Below are 19,898 nucleotides of genomic sequence, written 5' to 3' on the forward strand. Positions count from 1 at the left end.
CTCTGGACTCACTGCAGTGCATCCCCAGTGGTGCCAGTGCACTCTCTGGAGTCACTGCACTGCATCCCCAGTGGTGCCAGTGCACTCTCTGGACTCACTGCACTGCATCCCCAGTGGTGCCAGTGCACTCTCTGGACTCACTGCACTGCATCCCCAGTGGTGCCAGTGCACTCTCTGGACTCACTGCACTGCATCCCCAGTGGTGCCAGTGCACTCTCTGGACTCACTGCAGTGCATCCCCAGTGGTGCCAGTGCACTCTCTGGACTCACTGCACTGCATCCCCAGTGGTGCCAGTGCACTCTCTGGACTCACTGCACTGCATCCCCAGTGGTGCCAGTGCACTCTCTGGACTCACTGCAGTGCATCCCCAGTGGTGCCAGTGCACTCTCTGGACTCACTGCAGTGCATCCCCAGTGGTGCCAGTGCACTCTCTGGACTCACTGCACTGCATCCCCAGTGGTGCCAGTGCACTCTCTGGACTCACTGCACTGCATCCCCAGTGGTGCCAGTGCACTCTCTGGACTCACTGCAGTGCATCCCCAGTGGTGCCAGTGCACTCTCTGGACTCACTGCACTGCATCCCCAGTGGTGCCAGTGCACTCTCTGGAGTCACTGCAGTGCATCCCCAGTGGTGCCAGTGCACTCTCTGGACTCACTGCACTGCATCCCCAGTGGTGCCAGTGCACTCTGTGGACTCACTGCACTGCATCCCCAGTGGTGCCAGTGCACTCTCTGGACTCACTGCACTGCATCCCCAGTGGTGCCAGTGCACTCTCTGGACTCACTGCACTGCATCCCCAGTGGTGCCAGTGCACTCTCTGGACTCACTGCACTGCATCCCCAGTGGTGCCAGTGCACTCTCTGGACTCACTGCACTGCATCCCCAGTGGTGCCAGTGCACTCTCTGGAGTCACTGCAGTGCATCCCCAGTGGTGCCAGTGCACTCTCTGGACTCACTGCACTGCATCCCCAGTGGTGCCAGTGCACTCTCTGGACTCACTGCACTGCATCCCCAGTGGTGCCAGTGCACTCTCTGGACTCACTGCACTGCATCCCCAGTGGTGCCAGTGCACTCTCTGGACTCACTGCAGTGCATCCCCAGTGGTGCCAGTGCACTCTCTGGACTCACTGCAGTGCATCCCCAGTGGTGCCAGTGCACTCTCTGGAGTCACTGCACTGCATCCCCAGTGGTGCCAGTGCACTCTCTGGACTCACTGCACTGCATCCCCAGTGGTGCCAGTGCACTCTCTGGACTCACTGCACTGCATCCCCAGTGGTGCCAGTGCACTCTCTGGACTCACTGCACTGCATCCCCAGTGGTGCCAGTGCACTCTCTAGAGTCACTGCAGTGCATCCCCAGTGGTGCCAGTGCACTCTCTGGACTCACTGCACTGCATCCCCAGTGGTGCCAGTGCACTCTCTGGAGTCACTGCAGTGCATCCCCAGTGGTGCCAGTGCACTCTCTGGACTCACTGCACTGCATCCCCAGTGGTGCCAGTGCACTCTCTGGACTCACTGCACTGCATCCCCAGTGGTGCCAGTGCACTCTCTGGACTCACTGCAGTGCATCCCCAGTGGTGCCAGTGCACTCTCTGGACTCACTGCAGTGCATCCCCAGTGGTGCCAGTGCACTCTCTGGACTCACTGCAGTGCATCCCCAGTGGTGCCAGTGCACTCTCTGGACTCACTGCACTGCATCCCCAGTGGTGCCAGTGCACTCTCTGGACTCACTGCACTGCATCCCCAGTGGTGCCAGTGCACTCTCTGGACTCACTGCACTGCATCCCCAGTGGTGCCAGTGCACTCTCTGGACTCACTGCAGTGCATCCCCAGTGGTGCCAGTGCACTCTGTGGACTCACTGTACTGCATCCCCAGTGGTGCCAGTGCACTCTCTGGACTCACTGCACTGCATCCCCAGTGGTGCCAGTGCACTCTCTGGACTCACTGCACTGCATCCCCAGTGGTGCCAGTGCACTCTCTGGACTCACTGCAGTGCATCCCCAGTGGTGCCAGTGCACTCTCTGGACTCACTGCACTGCATCCCCAGTGGTGCCAGTGCACTCTCTGGACTCACTGCACTGCATCCCCAGTGGTGCCAGTGCACTCTCTGGACTCACTGCAGTGCATCCCCAGTGGTGCCAGTGCACTCTCTGGACTCACTGCAGTGCATCCCCAGTGGTGCCAGTGCACTCTCTGGAGTCACTGCAGTGCATCCCCAGTGGTGCCAGTGCACTCTCTGGACTCACTGCACTGCATCCCCAGTGGTGCCAGTGCACTCTCTGGAGTCACTGCACTGCATCCCCAGTGGTGCCAGTGCACTCTCTGGACTCACTGCACTGCATCCCCAGTGGTGCCAGTGCACTCTCTGGACTCACTGCAGTGCATCCCCAGTGGTGCCAGTGCACTCTCTGGACTCACTGCACTGCATCCCCAGTGGTGCCAGTGCACTCTCTGGACTCACTGCAGTGCATCCCCAGTGGTGCCAGTGCACTCTCTGGAGTCACTGCAGTGCATCCCCAGTGGTGCCAGTGCACTCTCTGGACTCACTGCACTGCATCCCCAGTGGTGCCAGTGCACTCTCTGGACTCACTGCACTGCATCCCCAGTGGTGCCAGTGCACTCTCTGGACTCACTGCACTGCATCCCCAGTGGTGCCAGTGCACTCTCTGGACTCACTGCAGTGCATCCCCAGTGGTGCCAGTGCACTCTCTGGACTCACTGCAGTGCATCCCCAGTGGTGCCAGTGCACTCTCTGGACTCACTGCAGTGCATCCCCAGTGGTGCCAGTGCACTCTCTGGACTCACTGCACTGCATCCCCAGTGGTGCCAGTGCACTCTCTGGACTCACTGCACTGCATCCCCAGTGGTGCCAGTGCACTCTCTGGACTCACTGCAGTGCATCCCCAGTGGTGCCAGTGCACTCTCTGGACTCACTGCACTGCATCCCCAGTGGTGCCAGTGCACTCTCTGGACTCACTGCAGTGCATCCCCAGTGGTGCCAGTGCACTCTCTGGACTCACTGCAGTGCATCCCCAGTGGTGCCAGTGCACTCTCTGGACTCACTGCAGTGCATCCCCAGTGGTGCCAGTGCACTCTCTGGACTCACTGCACTGCATCCCCAGTGGTGCCAGTGCACTCTCTGGACTCACTGCACTGCATCCCCAGTGGTGCCAGTGCACTCTCTGGACTCACTGCACTGCATCCCCAGTGGTGCCAGTGCACTCTCTGGACTCACTGCACTGCATCCCCAGTGGTGCCAGTGCACTCTCTGGACTCACTGCACTGCATCCCCAGTGGTGCCAGTGCACTCTCTGGACTCACTGCACTGCATCCCCAGTGGTGCCAGTGCACTCTCTGGACTCACTGCACTGCATCCCCAGTGGTGCCAGTGCACTCTCTGGACTCACTGCAGTGCATCCCCAGTGGTGCCAGTGCACTCTCTGGACTCACTGCAGTGCATCCCCAGTGGTGCCAGTGCACTCTCTGGACTCACTGCACTGCATCCCCAGTGGTGCCAGTGCACTCTCTGGACTCACTGCACTGCATCCCCAGTGGTGCCAGTGCACTCTCTGGACTCACTGCAGTGCATCCCCAGTGGTGCCAGTGCACTCTCTGGACTCACTGCAGTGCATCCCCAGTGGTGCCAGTGCACTCTCTGGACTCACTGCAGTGCATCCCCAGTGGTGCCAGTGCACTCTCTGGACTCACTGCAGTGCATCCCCAGTGGTGCCAGTGCACTCTCTGGACTCACTGCAGTGCATCCCCAGTGGTGCCAGTGCACTCTCTGGACTCACTGCAGTGCATCCCCAGTGGTGCCAGTGCACTCTCTGGACTCACTGCACTGCATCCCCAGTGGTGCCAGTGCACTCTCTGGACTCACTGCAGTGCATCCCCAGTGGTGCCAGTGCACTCTCTGGACTCACTGCACTGCATCCCCAGTGGTGCCAGTGCACTCTCTGGACTCACTGCAGTGCATCCCCAGTGGTGCCAGTGCACTCTCTGGACTCACTGCACTGCATCCCCAGTGGTGCCAGTGCACTCTCTGGACTCACTGCACTGCATCCCCAGTGGTGCCAGTGCACTCTCTGGACTCACTGCAGTGCATCCCCAGTGGTGCCAGTGCACTCTCTGGACTCACTGCAGTGCATCCCCAGTGGTGCCAGTGCACTCTCTGGACTCACTGCACTGCATCCCCAGTGGTGCCAGTGCACTCTCTGGACTCACTGCACTGCATCCCCAGTGGTGCCAGTGCACTCTCTGGACTCACTGCACTGCATCCCCAGTGGTGCCAGTGCACTCTCTGGACTCACTGCACTGCATCCCCAGTGGTGCCAGTGCACTCTCTGGACTCACTGCAGTGCATCCCCAGTGGTGCCAGTGCACTCTCTGGACTCACTGCACTGCATCCCCAGTGGTGCCAGTGCACTCTCTGGACTCACTGCACTGCATCCCCAGTGGTGCCAGTGCACTCTCTGGACTCACTGCACTGCATCCCCAGTGGTGCCAGTGCACTCTCTGGACTCACTGCACTGCATCCCCAGTGGTGCCAGTGCACTCTCTGGACTCACTGCACTGCATCCCCAGTGGTGCCAGTGCACTCTCTGGACTCACTGCACTGCATCCCCAGTGGTGCCAGTGCACTCTCTGGACTCACTGCACTGCATCCCCAGTGGTGCCAGTGCACTCTCTGGACTCACTGCACTGCATCCCCAGTGGTGCCAGTGCACTCTCTGGACTCACTGCACTGCATCCCCAGTGGTGCCAGTGCACTCTCTGGACTCACTGCACTGCATCCCCAGTGGTGCCAGTGCACTCTCTGGACTCACTGCAGTGCATCCCCAGTGGTGCCAGTGCACTCTCTGGACTCACTGCACTGCATCCCCAGTGGTGCCAGTGCACTCTCTGGACTCACTGCAGTGCATCCCCAGTGGTGCCAGTGCACTCTCTGGACTCACTGCACTGCATCCCCAGTGGTGCCAGTGCACTCTCTGGACTCACTGCACTGCATCCCCAGTGGTGCCAGTGCACTCTCTGGACTCACTGCACTGCATCCCCAGTGGTGCCAGTGCACTCTCTGGACTCACTGCACTGCATCCCCAGTGGTGCCAGTGCACTCTCTGGACTCACTGCACTGCATCCCCAGTGGTGCCAGTGCACTCTCTGGACTCACTGCAGTGCATCCCCAGTGGTGCCAGTGCACTCTCTGGACTCACTGCACTGCATCCCCAGTGGTGCCAGTGCACTCTCTGGACTCACTGCACTGCATCCCCAGTGGTGCCAGTGCACTCTCTGGACTCACTGCACTGCATCCCCAGTGGTGCCAGTGCACTCTCTGGACTCACTGCACTGCATCCCCAGTGGTGCCAGTGCACTCTCTGGACTCACTGCAGTGCATCCCCAGTGGTGCCAGTGCACTCTCTGGACTCACTGCACTGCATCCCCAGTGGTGCCAGTGCACTCTCTGGACTCACTGCACTGCATCCCCAGTGGTGCCAGTGCACTCTCTGGACTCACTGCACTGCATCCCCAGTGGTGCCAGTGCACTCTCTGGACTCACTGCAGTGCATCCCCAGTGGTGCCAGTGCACTCTCTGGACTCACTGCACTGCATCCCCAGTGGTGCCAGTGCACTCTCTGGACTCACTGCACTGCATCCCCAGTGGTGCCAGTGCACTCTCTGGACTCACTGCACTGCATCCCCAGTGGTGCCAGTGCACTCTCTGGACTCACTGCACTGCATCCCCAGTGGTGCCAGTGCACTCTCTGGACTCACTGCAGTGCATCCCCAGTGGTGCCAGTGCACTCTCTGGACTCACTGCACTGCATCCCCAGTGGTGCCAGTGCACTCTCTGGACTCACTGCACTGCATCCCCAGTGGTGCCAGTGCACTCTCTGGACTCACTGCACTGCATCCCCAGTGGTGCCAGTGCACTCTCTGGACTCACTGCACTGCATCCCCAGTGGTGCCAGTGCACTCTCTGGACTCACTGCACTGCATCCCCAGTGGTGCCAGTGCACTCTCTGGACTCACTGCACTGCATCCCCAGTGGTGCCAGTGCACTCTCTGGACTCACTGCACTGCATCCCCAGTGGTGCCAGTGCACTCTCTGGACTCACTGCACTGCATCCCCAGTGGTGCCAGTGCACTCTCTGGACTCACTGCACTGCATCCCCAGTGGTGCCAGTGCACTCTCTGGACTCACTGCACTGCATCCCCAGTGGTGCCAGTGCACTCTCTGGACTCACTGCAGTGCATCCCCAGTGGTGCCAGTGCACTCTCTGGACTCACTGCACTGCATCCCCAGTGGTGCCAGTGCACTCTCTGGACTCACTGCACTGCATCCCCAGTGGTGCCAGTGCACTCTCTGGACTCACTGCAGTGCATCCCCAGTGGTGCCAGTGCACTCTCTGGACTCACTGCACTGCATCCCCAGTGGTGCCAGTGCACTCTCTGGACTCACTGCACTGCATCCCCAGTGGTGCCAGTGCACTCTCTGGACTCACTGCAGTGCATCCCCAGTGGTGCCAGTGCACTCTCTGGACTCACTGCAGTGCATCCCCAGTGGTGCCAGTGCACTCTCTGGACTCACTGCAGTGCATCCCCAGTGGTGCCAGTGCACTCTCTGGACTCACTGCACTGCATCCCCAGTGGTGCCAGTGCACTCTCTGGACTCACTGCACTGCATCCCCAGTGGTGCCAGTGCACTCTCTGGACTCACTGCACTGCATCCCCAGTGGTGCCAGTGCACTCTCTGGACTCACTGCACTGCATCCCCAGTGGTGCCAGTGCACTCTCTGGACTCACTGCAGTGCATCCCCAGTGGTGCCAGTGCACTCTCTGGACTCACTGCACTGCATCCCCAGTGGTGCCAGTGCACTCTCTGGACTCACTGCAGTGCATCCCCAGTGGTGCCAGTGCACTCTCTGGACTCACTGCACTGCATCCCCAGTGGTGCCAGTGCACTCTCTGGACTCACTGCACTGCATCCCCAGTGGTGCCAGTGCACTCTCTGGACTCACTGCAGTGCATCCCCAGTGGTGCCAGTGCACTCTCTGGACTCACTGCAGTGCATCCCCAGTGGTGCCAGTGCACTCTCTGGACTCACTGCACTGCATCCCCAGTGGTGCCAGTGCACTCTCTGGACTCACTGCACTGCATCCCCAGTGGTGCCAGTGCACTCTCTGGACTCACTGCACTGCATCCCCAGTGGTGCCAGTGCACTCTCTGGACTCACTGCAGTGCATCCCCAGTGGTGCCAGTGCACTCTCTGGACTCACTGCACTGCATCCCCAGTGGTGCCAGTGCACTCTCTGGAGTCACTGCACTGCATCCCCAGTGGTGCCAGTGCACTCTCTGGACTCACTGCACTGCATCCCCAGTGGTGCCAGTGCACTCTCTGGACTCACTGCACTGCATCCCCAGTGGTGCCAGTGCACTCTCTGGACTCACTGCACTGCATCCCCAGTGGTGCCAGTGCACTCTCTGGACTCACTGCACTGCATCCCCAGTGGTGCCAGTGCACTCTCTGGACTCACTGCACTGCATCCCCAGTGGTGCCAGTGCACTCTCTGGACTCACTGCACTGCATCCCCAGTGGTGCCAGTGCACTCTCTGGACTCACTGCACTGCATCCCCAGTGGTGCCAGTGCACTCTCTGGACTCACTGCACTGCATCCCCAGTGGTGCCAGTGCACTCTCTGGACTCACTGCAGTGCATCCCCAGTGGTGCCAGTGCACTCTCTGGACTCACTGCACTGCATCCCCAGTGGTGCCAGTGCACTCTCTGGAGTCACTGCAGTGCATCCCCAGTGGTGCCAGTGCACTCTCTGGACTCACTGCAGTGCATCCCCAGTGGTGCCAGTGCACTCTCTGGACTCACTGCAGTGCATCCCCAGTGGTGCCAGTGCACTCTCTGGACTCACTGCACTGCATCCCCAGTGGTGCCAGTGCACTCTCTGGACTCACTGCACTGCATCCCCAGTGGTGCCAGTGCACTCTCTGGACTCACTGCACTGCATCCCCAGTGGTGCCAGTGCACTCTCTGGACTCACTGCAGTGCATCCCCAGTGGTGCCAGTGCACTCTCTGGACTCACTGCACTGCATCCCCAGTGGTGCCAGTGCACTCTCTGGACTCACTGCACTGCATCCCCAGTGGTGCCAGTGCACTCTCTGGACTCACTGCAGTGCATCCCCAGTGGTGCCAGTGCACTCTCTGGACTCACTGCACTGCATCCCCAGTGGTGCCAGTGCACTCTCTGGACTCACTGCAGTGCATCCCCAGTGGTGCCAGTGCACTCTCTGGACTCACTGCAGTGCATCCCCAGTGGTGCCAGTGCACTCTCTGGACTCACTGCAGTGCATCCCCAGTGGTGCCAGTGCACTCTCTGGACTCACTGCACTGCATCCCCAGTGGTGCCAGTGCACTCTCTGGACTCACTGCAGTGCATCCCCAGTGGTGCCAGTGCACTCTCTGGACTCACTGCAGTGCATCCCCAGTGGTGCCAGTGCACTCTCTGGACTCACTGCACTGCATCCCCAGTGGTGCCAGTGCACTCTCTGGAGTCACTGCAGTGCATCCCCAGTGGTGCCAGTGCACTCTCTGGACTCACTGCAGTGCATCCCCAGTGGTGCCAGTGCACTCTCTGGACTCACTGCAGTGCATCCCCAGTGGTGCCAGTGCACTCTCTGGACTCACTGCACTGCATCCCCAGTGGTGCCAGTGCACTCTCTGGACTCACTGCAGTGCATCCCCAGTGGTGCCAGTGCACTCTCTGGACTCACTGCACTGCATCCCCAGTGGTGCCAGTGCACTCTCTGGACTCACTGCACTGCATCCCAGTGGTGCCAGTGCACTCTCTGGACTCACTGCAGTGCATCCCCAGTGGTGCCAGTGCACTCTCTGGACTCACTGCAGTGCATCCCCAGTGGTGCCAGTGCACTCTCTGGACTCACTGCACTGCATCCCCAGTGGTGCCAGTGCACTCTCTGGACTCACTGCACTGCATCCCCAGTGGTGCCAGTGCACTCTCTGGACTCACTGCACTGCATCCCCAGTGGTGCCAGTGCACTCTCTGGACTCACTGCAGTGCATCCCCAGTGGTGCCAGTGCACTCTCTGGACTCACTGCACTGCATCCCCAGTGGTGCCAGTGCACTCTCTGGACTCACTGCACTGCATCCCCAGTGGTGCCAGTGCACTCTCTGGACTCACTGCACTGCATCCCCAGTGGTGCCAGTGCACTCTCTGGACTCACTGCAGTGCATCCCCAGTGGTGCCAGTGCACTCTCTGGACTCACTGCACTGCATCCCCAGTGGTGCCAGTGCACTCTCTGGACTCACTGCAGTGCATCCCCAGTGGTGCCAGTGCACTCTCTGGACTCACTGCAGTGCATCCCCAGTGGTGCCAGTGCACTCTCTGGACTCACTGCACTGCATCCCCAGTGGTGCCAGTGCACTCTCTGGACTCACTGCACTGCATCCCCAGTGGTGCCAGTGCACTCTCTGGACTCACTGCACTGCATCCCCAGTGGTGCCAGTGCACTCTCTGGACTCACTGCACTGCATCCCCAGTGGTGCCAGTGCACTCTCTGGACTCACTGCAGTGCATCCCCAGTGGTGCCAGTGCACTCTCTGGACTCACTGCACTGCATCCCCAGTGGTGCCAGTGCACTCTCTGGACTCACTGCACTGCATCCCCAGTGGTGCCAGTGCACTCTCTGGACTCACTGCACTGCATCCCCAGTGGTGCCAGTGCACTCTCTGGACTCACTGCACTGCATCCCCAGTGGTGCCAGTGCACTCTCTGGACTCACTGCACTGCATCCCCAGTGGTGCCAGTGCACTCTCTGGACTCACTGCAGTGCATCCCCAGTGGTGCCAGTGCACTCTCTGGACTCACTGCACTGCATCCCCAGTGGTGCCAGTGCACTCTCTGGACTCACTGCAGTGCATCCCCAGTGGTGCCAGTGCACTCTCTGGACTCACTGCAGTGCATCCCCAGTGGTGCCAGTGCACTCTCTGGACTCACTGCACTGCATCCCCAGTGGTGCCAGTGCACTCTCTGGACTCACTGCACTGCATCCCCAGTGGTGCCAGTGCACTCTCTGGACTCACTGCAGTGCATCCCCAGTGGTGCCAGTGCACTCTCTGGACTCACTGCAGTGCATCCCCAGTGGTGCCAGTGCACTCTCTGGACTCACTGCAGTGCATCCCCAGTGGTGCCAGTGCACTCTCTGGACTCACTGCAGTGCATCCCCAGTGGTGCCAGTGCACTCTCTGGACTCACTGCAGTGCATCCCCAGTGGTGCCAGTGCACTCTCTGGACTCACTGCACTGCATCCCCAGTGGTGCCAGTGCACTCTCTGGACTCACTGCACTGCATCCCCAGTGGTGCCAGTGCACTCTCTGGACTCACTGCAGTGCATCCCCAGTGGTGCCAGTGCACTCTCTGGACTCACTGCACTGCATCCCCAGTGGTGCCAGTGCACTCTCTGGACTCACTGCACTGCATCCCCAGTGGTGCCAGTGCACTCTCTGGACTCACTGCACTGCATCCCCAGTGGTGCCAGTGCACTCTCTGGACTCACTGCACTGCATCCCCAGTGGTGCCAGTGCACTCTCTGGACTCACTGCACTGCATCCCCAGTGGTGCCAGTGCACTCTCTGGACTCACTGCACTGCATCCCCAGTGGTGCCAGTGCACTCTCTGGACTCACTGCAGTGCATCCCCAGTGGTGCCAGTGCACTCTCTGGACTCACTGCACTGCATCCCCAGTGGTGCCAGTGCACTCTCTGGACTCACTGCAGTGCATCCCCAGTGGTGCCAGTGCACTCTCTGGACTCACTGCACTGCATCCCCAGTGGTGCCAGTGCACTCTCTGGACTCACTGCACTGCATCCCCAGTGGTGCCAGTGCACTCTCTGGACTCACTGCACTGCATCCCCAGTGGTGCCAGTGCACTCTCTGGACTCACTGCACTGCATCCCCAGTGGTGCCAGTGCACTCTCTGGACTCACTGCAGTGCATCCCCAGTGGTGCCAGTGCACTCTCTGGACTCACTGCACTGCATCCCCAGTGGTGCCAGTGCACTCTCTGGACTCACTGCACTGCATCCCCAGTGGTGCCAGTGCACTCTCTGGACTCACTGCACTGCATCCCCAGTGGTGCCAGTGCACTCTCTGGAGTCACTGTACTGCATCCCCAGTGGTGCCAGTGCACTCTCTGGACTCACTGCACTGCATCCCCAGTGGTGCCAGTGCACTCTCTGGACTCACTGCACTGCATCCCCAGTGGTGCCAGTGCACTCTCTGGACTCACTGCACTGCATCCCCAGTGGTGCCAGTGCACTCTCTGGACTCACTGCACTGCATCCCCAGTGGTGCCAGTGCACTCTCTGGACTCACTGCACTGCATCCCCAGTGGTGCCAGTGCACTCTCTGGACTCACTGCACTGCATCCCCAGTGGTGCCAGTGCACTCTCTGGACTCACTGCACTGCATCCCCAGTGGTGCCAGTGCACTCTCTGGACTCACTGCACTGCATCCCCAGTGGTGCCAGTGCACTCTCTGGACTCACTGCACTGCATCCCCAGTGGTGCCAGTGCACTCTCTGGACTCACTGCACTGCATCCCCAGTGGTGCCAGTGCACTCTCTGGACTCACTGCACTGCATCCCCAGTGGTGCCAGTGCACTCTCTGGACTCACTGCAGTGCATCCCCAGTGGTGCCAGTGCACTCTCTGGACTCACTGCAGTGCATCCCCAGTGGTGCCAGTGCACTCTCTGGACTCACTGCAGTGCATCCCCAGTGGTGCCAGTGCACTCTCTGGACTCACTGCACTGCATCCCCAGTGGTGCCAGTGCACTCTCTGGACTCACTGCACTGCATCCCCAGTGGTGCCAGTGCACTCTCTGGACTCACTGCACTGCATCCCCAGTGGTGCCAGTGCACTCTCTGGACTCACTGCAGTGCATCCCCAGTGGTGCCAGTGCACTCTCTGGACTCACTGCACTGCATCCCCAGTGGTGCCAGTGCACTCTCTGGACTCACTGCACTGCATCCCCAGTGGTGCCAGTGCACTCTCTGGACTCACTGCACTGCATCCCCAGTGGTGCCAGTGCACTCTCTGGACTCACTGCACTGCATCCCCAGTGGTGCCAGTGCACTCTCTGGACTCACTGCAGTGCATCCCCAGTGGTGCCAGTGCACTCTCTGGACTCACTGCACTGCATCCCCAGTGGTGCCAGTGCACTCTCTGGACTCACTGCACTGCATCCCCAGTGGTGCCAGTGCACTCTCTGGACTCACTGCAGTGCATCCCCAGTGGTGCCAGTGCACTCTCTGGACTCACTGCAGTGCATCCCCAGTGGTGCCAGTGCACTCTCTGGACTCACTGCAGTGCATCCCCAGTGGTGCCAGTGCACTCTCTGGACTCACTGCACTGCATCCCCAGTGGTGCCAGTGCACTCTCTGGACTCACTGCAGTGCATCCCCAGTGGTGCCAGTGCACTCTCTGGACTCACTGCACTGCATCCCCAGTGGTGCCAGTGCACTCTCTGGACTCACTGCACTGCATCCCCAGTGGTGCCAGTGCACTCTCTGGACTCACTGCAGTGCATCCCCAGTGGTGCCAGTGCACTCTCTGGACTCACTGCAGTGCATCCCCAGTGGTGCCAGTGCACTCTCTGGACTCACTGCAGTGCATCCCCAGTGGTGCCAGTGCACTCTCTGGACTCACTGCACTGCATCCCCAGTGGTGCCAGTGCACTCTCTGGACTCACTGCAGTGCATCCCCAGTGGTGCCAGTGCACTCTCTGGACTCACTGCACTGCATCCCCAGTGGTGCCAGTGCACTCTCTGGACTCACTGCACTGCATCCCCAGTGGTGCCAGTGCACTCTCTGGAGTCACTGCACTGCATCCCCAGTGGTGCCAGTGCACTCTCTGGACTCACTGCACTGCATCCCCAGTGGTGCCAGTGCACTCTCTGGAGTCACTGCAGTGCATCCCCAGTGGTGCCAGTGCACTCTCTGGACTCACTGCACTGCATCCCCAGTGGTGCCAGTGCACTCTCTGGACTCACTGCACTGCATCCCCAGTGGTGCCAGTGCACTCTCTGGACTCACTGCAGTGCATCCCCAGTGGTGCCAGTGCACTCTCTGGACTCACTGCACTGCATCCCCAGTGGTGCCAGTGCACTCTCTGGACTCACTGCAGTGCATCCCCAGTGGTGCCAGTGCACTCTCTGGACTCACTGCACTGCATCCCCAGTGGTGCCAGTGCACTCTCTGGACTCACTGCACTGCATCCCCAGTGGTGCCAGTGCACTCTCTGGACTCACTGCAGTGCATCCCCAGTGGTGCCAGTGCACTCTCTGGACTCACTGCACTGCATCCCCAGTGGTGCCAGTGCACTCTCTGGAGTCACTGCAGTGCATCCCCAGTGGTGCCAGTGCACTCTCTGGACTCACTGCACTGCATCCCCAGTGGTGCCAGTGCACTCTCTGGACTCACTGCACTGCATCCCCAGTGGTGCCAGTGCACTCTCTGGACTCACTGCACTGCATCCCCAGTGGTGCCAGTGCACTCTCTGGACTCACTGCACTGCATCCCCAGTGGTGCCAGTGCACTCTCTGGACTCACTGCACTGCATCCCCAGTGGTGCCAGTGCACTCTCTGGACTCACTGCACTGCATCCCCAGTGGTGCCAGTGCACTCTCTGGACTCACTGCAGTGCATCCCCAGTGGTGCCAGTGCACTCTCTGGACTCACTGCAGTGCATCCCCAGTGGTGCCAGTGCACTCTCTGGACTCACTGCACTGCATCCCCAGTGGTGCCAGTGCACTCTCTGGACTCACTGCAGTGCATCCCCAGTGGTGCCAGTGCACTCTCTGGACTCACTGCAGTGCATCCCCAGTGGTGCCAGTGCACTCTCTGGACTCACTGTACTGCATCCCCAGTGGTGCCAGTGCACTCTCTGGACTCACTGCAGTGCATCCCCAGTGGTGCCAGTGCACTCTCTGGACTCACTGCACTGCATCCCCAGTGGTGCCAGTGCACTCTCTGGACTCACTGCACTGCATCCCCAGTGGTGCCAGTGCACTCTCTGGACTCACTGCACTGCATCCCCAGTGGTGCCAGTGCACTCTCTGGACTCACTGCACTGCATCCCCAGTGGTGCCAGTGCACTCTCTGGACTCACTGCAGTGCATCCCCAGTGGTGCCAGTGCACTCTCTGGACTCACTGCACTGCATCCCCAGTGGTGCCAGTGCACTCTCTGGACTCACTGCACTGCATCCCCAGTGGTGCCAGTGCACTCTCTGGACTCACTGCAGTGCATCCCCAGTGGTGCCAGTGCACTCTCTGGACTCACTGCACTGCATCCCCAGTGGTGCCAGTGCACTCTCTGGACTCACTGCACTGCATCCCCAGTGGTGCCAGTGCACTCTCTGGACTCACTGCAGTGCATCCCCAGTGGTGCCAGTGCACTCTCTGGACTCACTGCACTGCATCCCCAGTGGTGCCAGTGCACTCTCTGGACTCACTGCAGTGCATCCCCAGTGGTGCCAGTGCACTCTCTGGACTCACTGCACTGCATCCCCAGTGGTGCCAGTGCACTCTCTGGACTCACTGCACTGCATCCCCAGTGGTGCCAGTGCACTCTCTGGACTCACTGCACTGCATCCCCAGTGGTGCCAGTGCACTCTCTGGACTCACTGCACTGCATCCCCAGTGGTGCCAGTGCACTCTCTGGACTCACTGCACTGCATCCCCAGTGGTGCCAGTGCACTCTCTGGACTCACTGCAGTGCATCCCCAGTGGTGCCAGTGCACTCTCTGGACTCACTGCACTGCATCCCCAGTGGTGCCAGTGCACTCTCTGGACTCACTGCAGTGCATCCCCAGTGGTGCCAGTGCACTCTCTGGACTCACTGCACTGCATCCCCAGTGGTGCCAGTGCACTCTCTGGACTCACTGCACTGCATCCCCAGTGGTGCCAGTGCACTCTCTGGACTCACTGCACTGCATCCCCAGTGGTGCCAGTGCACTCTCTGGACTCACTGCACTGCATCCCCAGTGGTGCCAGTGCACTCTCTGGACTCACTGCACTGCATCCCCAGTGGTGCCAGTGCACTCTCTGGACTCACTGCAGTGCATCCCCAGTGGTGCCAGTGCACTCTCTGGACTCACTGCACTGCATCCCCAGTGGTGCCAGTGCACTCTCTGGACTCACTGCACTGCATCCCCAGTGGTGCCAGTGCACTCTCTGGACTCACTGCACTGCATCCCCAGTGGTGCCAGTGCACTCTCTGGACTCACTGCAGTGCATCCCCAGTGGTGCCAGTGCACTCTCTGGACTCACTGTACTGCATCCCCAGTGGTGCCAGTGCACTCTCTGGACTCACTGCACTGCATCCCCAGTGGTGCCAGTGCACTCTCTGGACTCACTGCAGTGCATCCCCAGTGGTGCCAGTGCACTCTCTGGACTCACTGCACTGCATCCCCAGTGGTGCCAGTGCACTCTCTGGACTCACTGCAGTGCATCCCCAGTGGTGCCAGTGCACTCTCTGGACTCACTGCACTGCATCCCCAGTGGTGCCAGTGCACTCTCTGGACTCACTGCACTGCATCCCCAGTGGTGCCAGTGCACTCTCTGGACTCACTGCACTGCATCCCCAGTGGTGCCAGTGCACTCTCTGGACTCACTGCACTGCATCCCCAGTGGTGCCAGTGCACTCTCTGGACTCACTGCAGTGCATCCCCAGTGGTGCCAGTGCACTCTCTGGACTCACTGCACTGCATCCCCAGTGGTGCCAGTGCACTCTCTGGACTCACTGCACTGCATCCCCAGTGGTGCCAGTGCACTCTCTGGACTCACTGCACTGCATCCCCAGTGGTGCCAGTGCACTCTCTGGACTCACTGCAGTGCATCCCCAGTGGTGCCAGTGCACTCTCTGGACTCACTGCACTGCATCCCCAGTGGTGCCAGTGCACTCTCTGGACTCACTGCAGTGCATCCCCAGTGGTGCCAGTGCACTCTCTGGACTCACTGCACTGCATCCCCAGTGGTGCCAGTGCACTCTCTGGAGTCACTGCACTGCATCCCCAGTGGTGCCAGTGCACTCTCTGGACTCACTGCACTGCATCCCCAGTGGTGCCAGTGCACTCTCTGGACTCACTGCACTGCATCCCCAGTGGTGCCAGTGCACTCTCTGGACTCACTGCACTGCATCCCCAGTGGTGCCAGTGCACTCTCTGGACTCACTGCAGTGCATCCCCAGTGGTGCCAGTGCACTCTCTGGACTCACTGCACTGCATCCCCAGTGGTGCCAGTGCACTCTCTGGACTCACTGCACTGCATCCCCAGTGGTGCCAGTGCACTCTCTGGACTCACTGCACTGCATCCCCAGTGGTGCCAGTGCACTCTCTGGACTCACTGCAGTGCATCCCCAGTGGTGCCAGTGCACTCTCTGGACTCACTGCACTGCATCCCCAGTGGTGCCAGTGCACTCTCTGGAGTCACTGCAGTGCATCCCCAGTGGTGCCAGTGCACTCTCTGGACTCACTGCAGTGCATCCCCAGTGGTGCCAGTGCACTCTCTGGACTCACTGCAGTGCATCCCCAGTGGTGCCAGTGCACTCTCTGGACTCACTGCACTGCATCCCCAGTGGTGCCAGTGCACTCTCTGGACTCACTGCACTGCATCCCCAGTGGTGCCAGTGCACTCTCTGGACTCACTGCAGTGCATCCCCAGTGGTGCCAGTGCACTCTCTGGACTCACTGCAGTGCATCCCCAGTGGTGCCAGTGCACTCTCTGGACTCACTGCACTGCATCCCCAGTGGTGCCAGTGCACTCTCTGGACTCACTGCACTGCATCCCCAGTGGTGCCAGTGCACTCTCTGGACTCACTGCACTGCATCCCCAGTGGTGCCAGTGCACTCTCTGGACTCACTGCACTGCATCCCCAGTGGTGCCAGTGCACTCTCTGGAGTCACTGCAGTGCATCCCCAGTGGTGCCAGTGCACTCTCTGGACTCACTGCACTGCATCCCCAGTGGTGCCAGTGCACTCTCTGGACTCACTGCACTGCATCCCCAGTGGTGCCAGTGCACTCTCTGGACTCACTGCACTGCATCCCCAGTGGTGCCAGTGCACTCTCTGGACTCACTGCAGTGCATCCCCAGTGGTGCCAGTGCACTCTCTGGACTCACTGCACTGCATCCCCAGTGGTGCCAGTGCACTCTCTGGAGTCACTGCAGTGCATCCCCAGTGGTGCCAGTGCACTCTCTGGACTCACTGCACTGCATCCCCAGTGGTGCCAGTGCACTCTCTGGACTCACTGCACTGCATCCCCAGTGGTGCCAGTGCACTCTCTGGACTCACTGCACTGCATCCCCAGTGGTGCCAGTGCACTCTCTGGACTCACTGCACTGCATCCCCAGTGGTGCCAGTGCACTCTCTGGACTCACTGCAGTGCATCCCCAGTGGTGCCAGTGCACTCTCTGGACTCACTGCACTGCATCCCCAGTGGTGCCAGTGCACTCTCTGGACTCACTGCACTGCATCCCCAGTGGTGCCAGTGCACTCTCTGGACTCACTGCAGTGCATCCCCAGTGGTGCCAGTGCACTCTCTGGACTCACTGCACTGCATCCCCAGTGGTGCCAGTGCACTCTCTGGACTCACTGCAGTGCATCCCCAGTGGTGCCAGTGCACTCTCTGGACTCACTGCACTGCATCCCCAGTGGTGCCAGTGCACTCTCTGGACTCACTGCAGTGCATCCCCAGTGGTGCCAGTGCACTCTCTGGACTCACTGCACTGCATCCCCAGTGGTGCCAGTGCACTCTCTGGACTCACTGCACTGCATCCCCAGTGGTGCCAGTGCACTCTCTGGACTCACTGCACTGCATCCCCAGTGGTGCCAGTGCACTCTCTGGACTCACTGCACTGCATCCCCAGTGGTGCCAGTGCACTCTCTGGACTCACTGCAGTGCATCCCCAGTGGTGCCAGTGCACTCTCTGGACTCACTGCACTGCATCCCCAGTGGTGCCAGTGCACTCTCTGGACTCACTGCAGTGCATCCCCAGTGGTGCCAGTGCACTCTCTGGACTCACTGCACTGCATCCCCAGTGGTGCCAGTGCACTCTCTGGACTCACTGCACTGCATCCCCAGTGGTGCCAGTGCACTCTCTGGACTCACTGCACTGCATCCCCAGTGGTGCCAGTGCACTCTCTGGACTCACTGCACTGCATCCCCAGTGGTGCCAGTGCACTCTCTGGACTCACTGCACTGCATCCCCAGTGGTGCCAGTGCACTCTCTGGACTCACTGCACTGCATCCCCAGTGGTGCCAGTGCACTCTCTGGACTCACTGCAGTGCATCCCCAGTGGTGCCAGTGCACTCTCTGGACTCACTGCACTGCATCCCCAGTGGTGCCAGTGCACTCTCTGGACTCACTGCACTGCATCCCCAGTGGTGCCAGTGCACTCTCTGGACTCACTGCACTGCATCCCCAGTGGTGCCAGTGCACTCTCTGGACTCACTGCACTGCATCCCCAGTGGTGCCAGTGCACTCTCTGGACTCACTGCACTGCATCCCCAGTGGTGCCAGTGCACTCTCTGGACTCACTGCAGTGCATCCCCAGTGGTGCCAGTGCACTCTCTGGACTCACTGCACTGCATCCCCAGTGGTGCCAGTGCACTCTCTGGACTCACTGCACTGCATCCCCAGTGGTGCCAGTGCACTCTCTGGACTCACTGCAGTGCATCCCCAGTGGTGCCAGTGCACTCTCTGGACTCACTGCACTGCATCCCCAGTGGTGCCAGTGCACTCTCTGGACTCACTGCACTGCATCCCCAGTGGTGCCAGTGCACTCTCTGGACTCACTGCAGTGCATCCCCAGTGGTGCCAGTGCACTCTCTGGACTCACTGCACTGCATCCCCAGTGGTGCCAGTGCACTCTCTGGACTCACTGCAGTGCATCCCCAGTGGTGCCAGTGCACTCTCTGGACTCACTGCACTGCATCCCCAGTGGTGCCAGTGCACTCTCTGGACTCACTGCAGTGCATCCCCAGTGGTGCCAGTGCACTCTCTGGACTCACTGCACTGCATCCCCAGTGGTGCCAGTGCACTCTCTGGACTCACTGCAGTGCATCCCCAGTGGTGCCAGTGCACTCTCTGGACTCACTGCACTGCATCCCCAGTGGTGCCAGTGCACTCTCTGGACTCACTGCACTGCATCCCCAGTGGTGCCAGTGCACTCTCTGGACTCACTGCACTGCATCCCCAGTGGTGCCAGTGCACTCTCTGGACTCACTGCACTGCATCCCCAGTGGTGCCAGTGCACTCTCTGGACTCACTGCACTGCATCCCCAGTGGTGCCAGTGCACTCTCTGGACTCACTGCACTGCATCCCCAGTGGTGCCAGTGCACTCTCTGGACTCACTGCACTGCATCCCCAGTGGTGCCAGTGCACTCTCTGGACTCACTGCAGTGCATCCCCAGTGGTGCCAGTGCACTCTCTGGACTCACTGCAGTGCATCCCCAGTGGTGCCAGTGCACTCTCTGGACTCACTGCAGTGCATCCCCAGTGGTGCCAGTGCACTCTCTGGACTCACTGCACTGCATCCCCAGTGGTGCCAGTGCACTCTCTGGACTCACTGCACTGCATCCCCAGTGGTGCCAGTGCACTCTCTGGACTCACTGCACTGCATCCCCAGTGGTGCCAGTGCACTCTCTGGACTCACTGCACTGCATCCCCAGTGGTGCCAGTGCACTCTCTGGACTCACTGCAGTGCATCCCCAGTGGTGCCAGTGCACTCTCTGGACTCACTGCACTGCATCCCCAGTGGTGCCAGTGCACTCTCTGGACTCACTGCACTGCATCCCCAGTGGTG

The sequence above is a fragment of the Anser cygnoides genome, chromosome W (assembly GCF_040182565.1).
Source record: "Anser cygnoides isolate HZ-2024a breed goose chromosome W, Taihu_goose_T2T_genome, whole genome shotgun sequence".
NCBI lineage: Eukaryota > Metazoa > Chordata > Aves > Anseriformes > Anatidae > Anser > Anser cygnoides.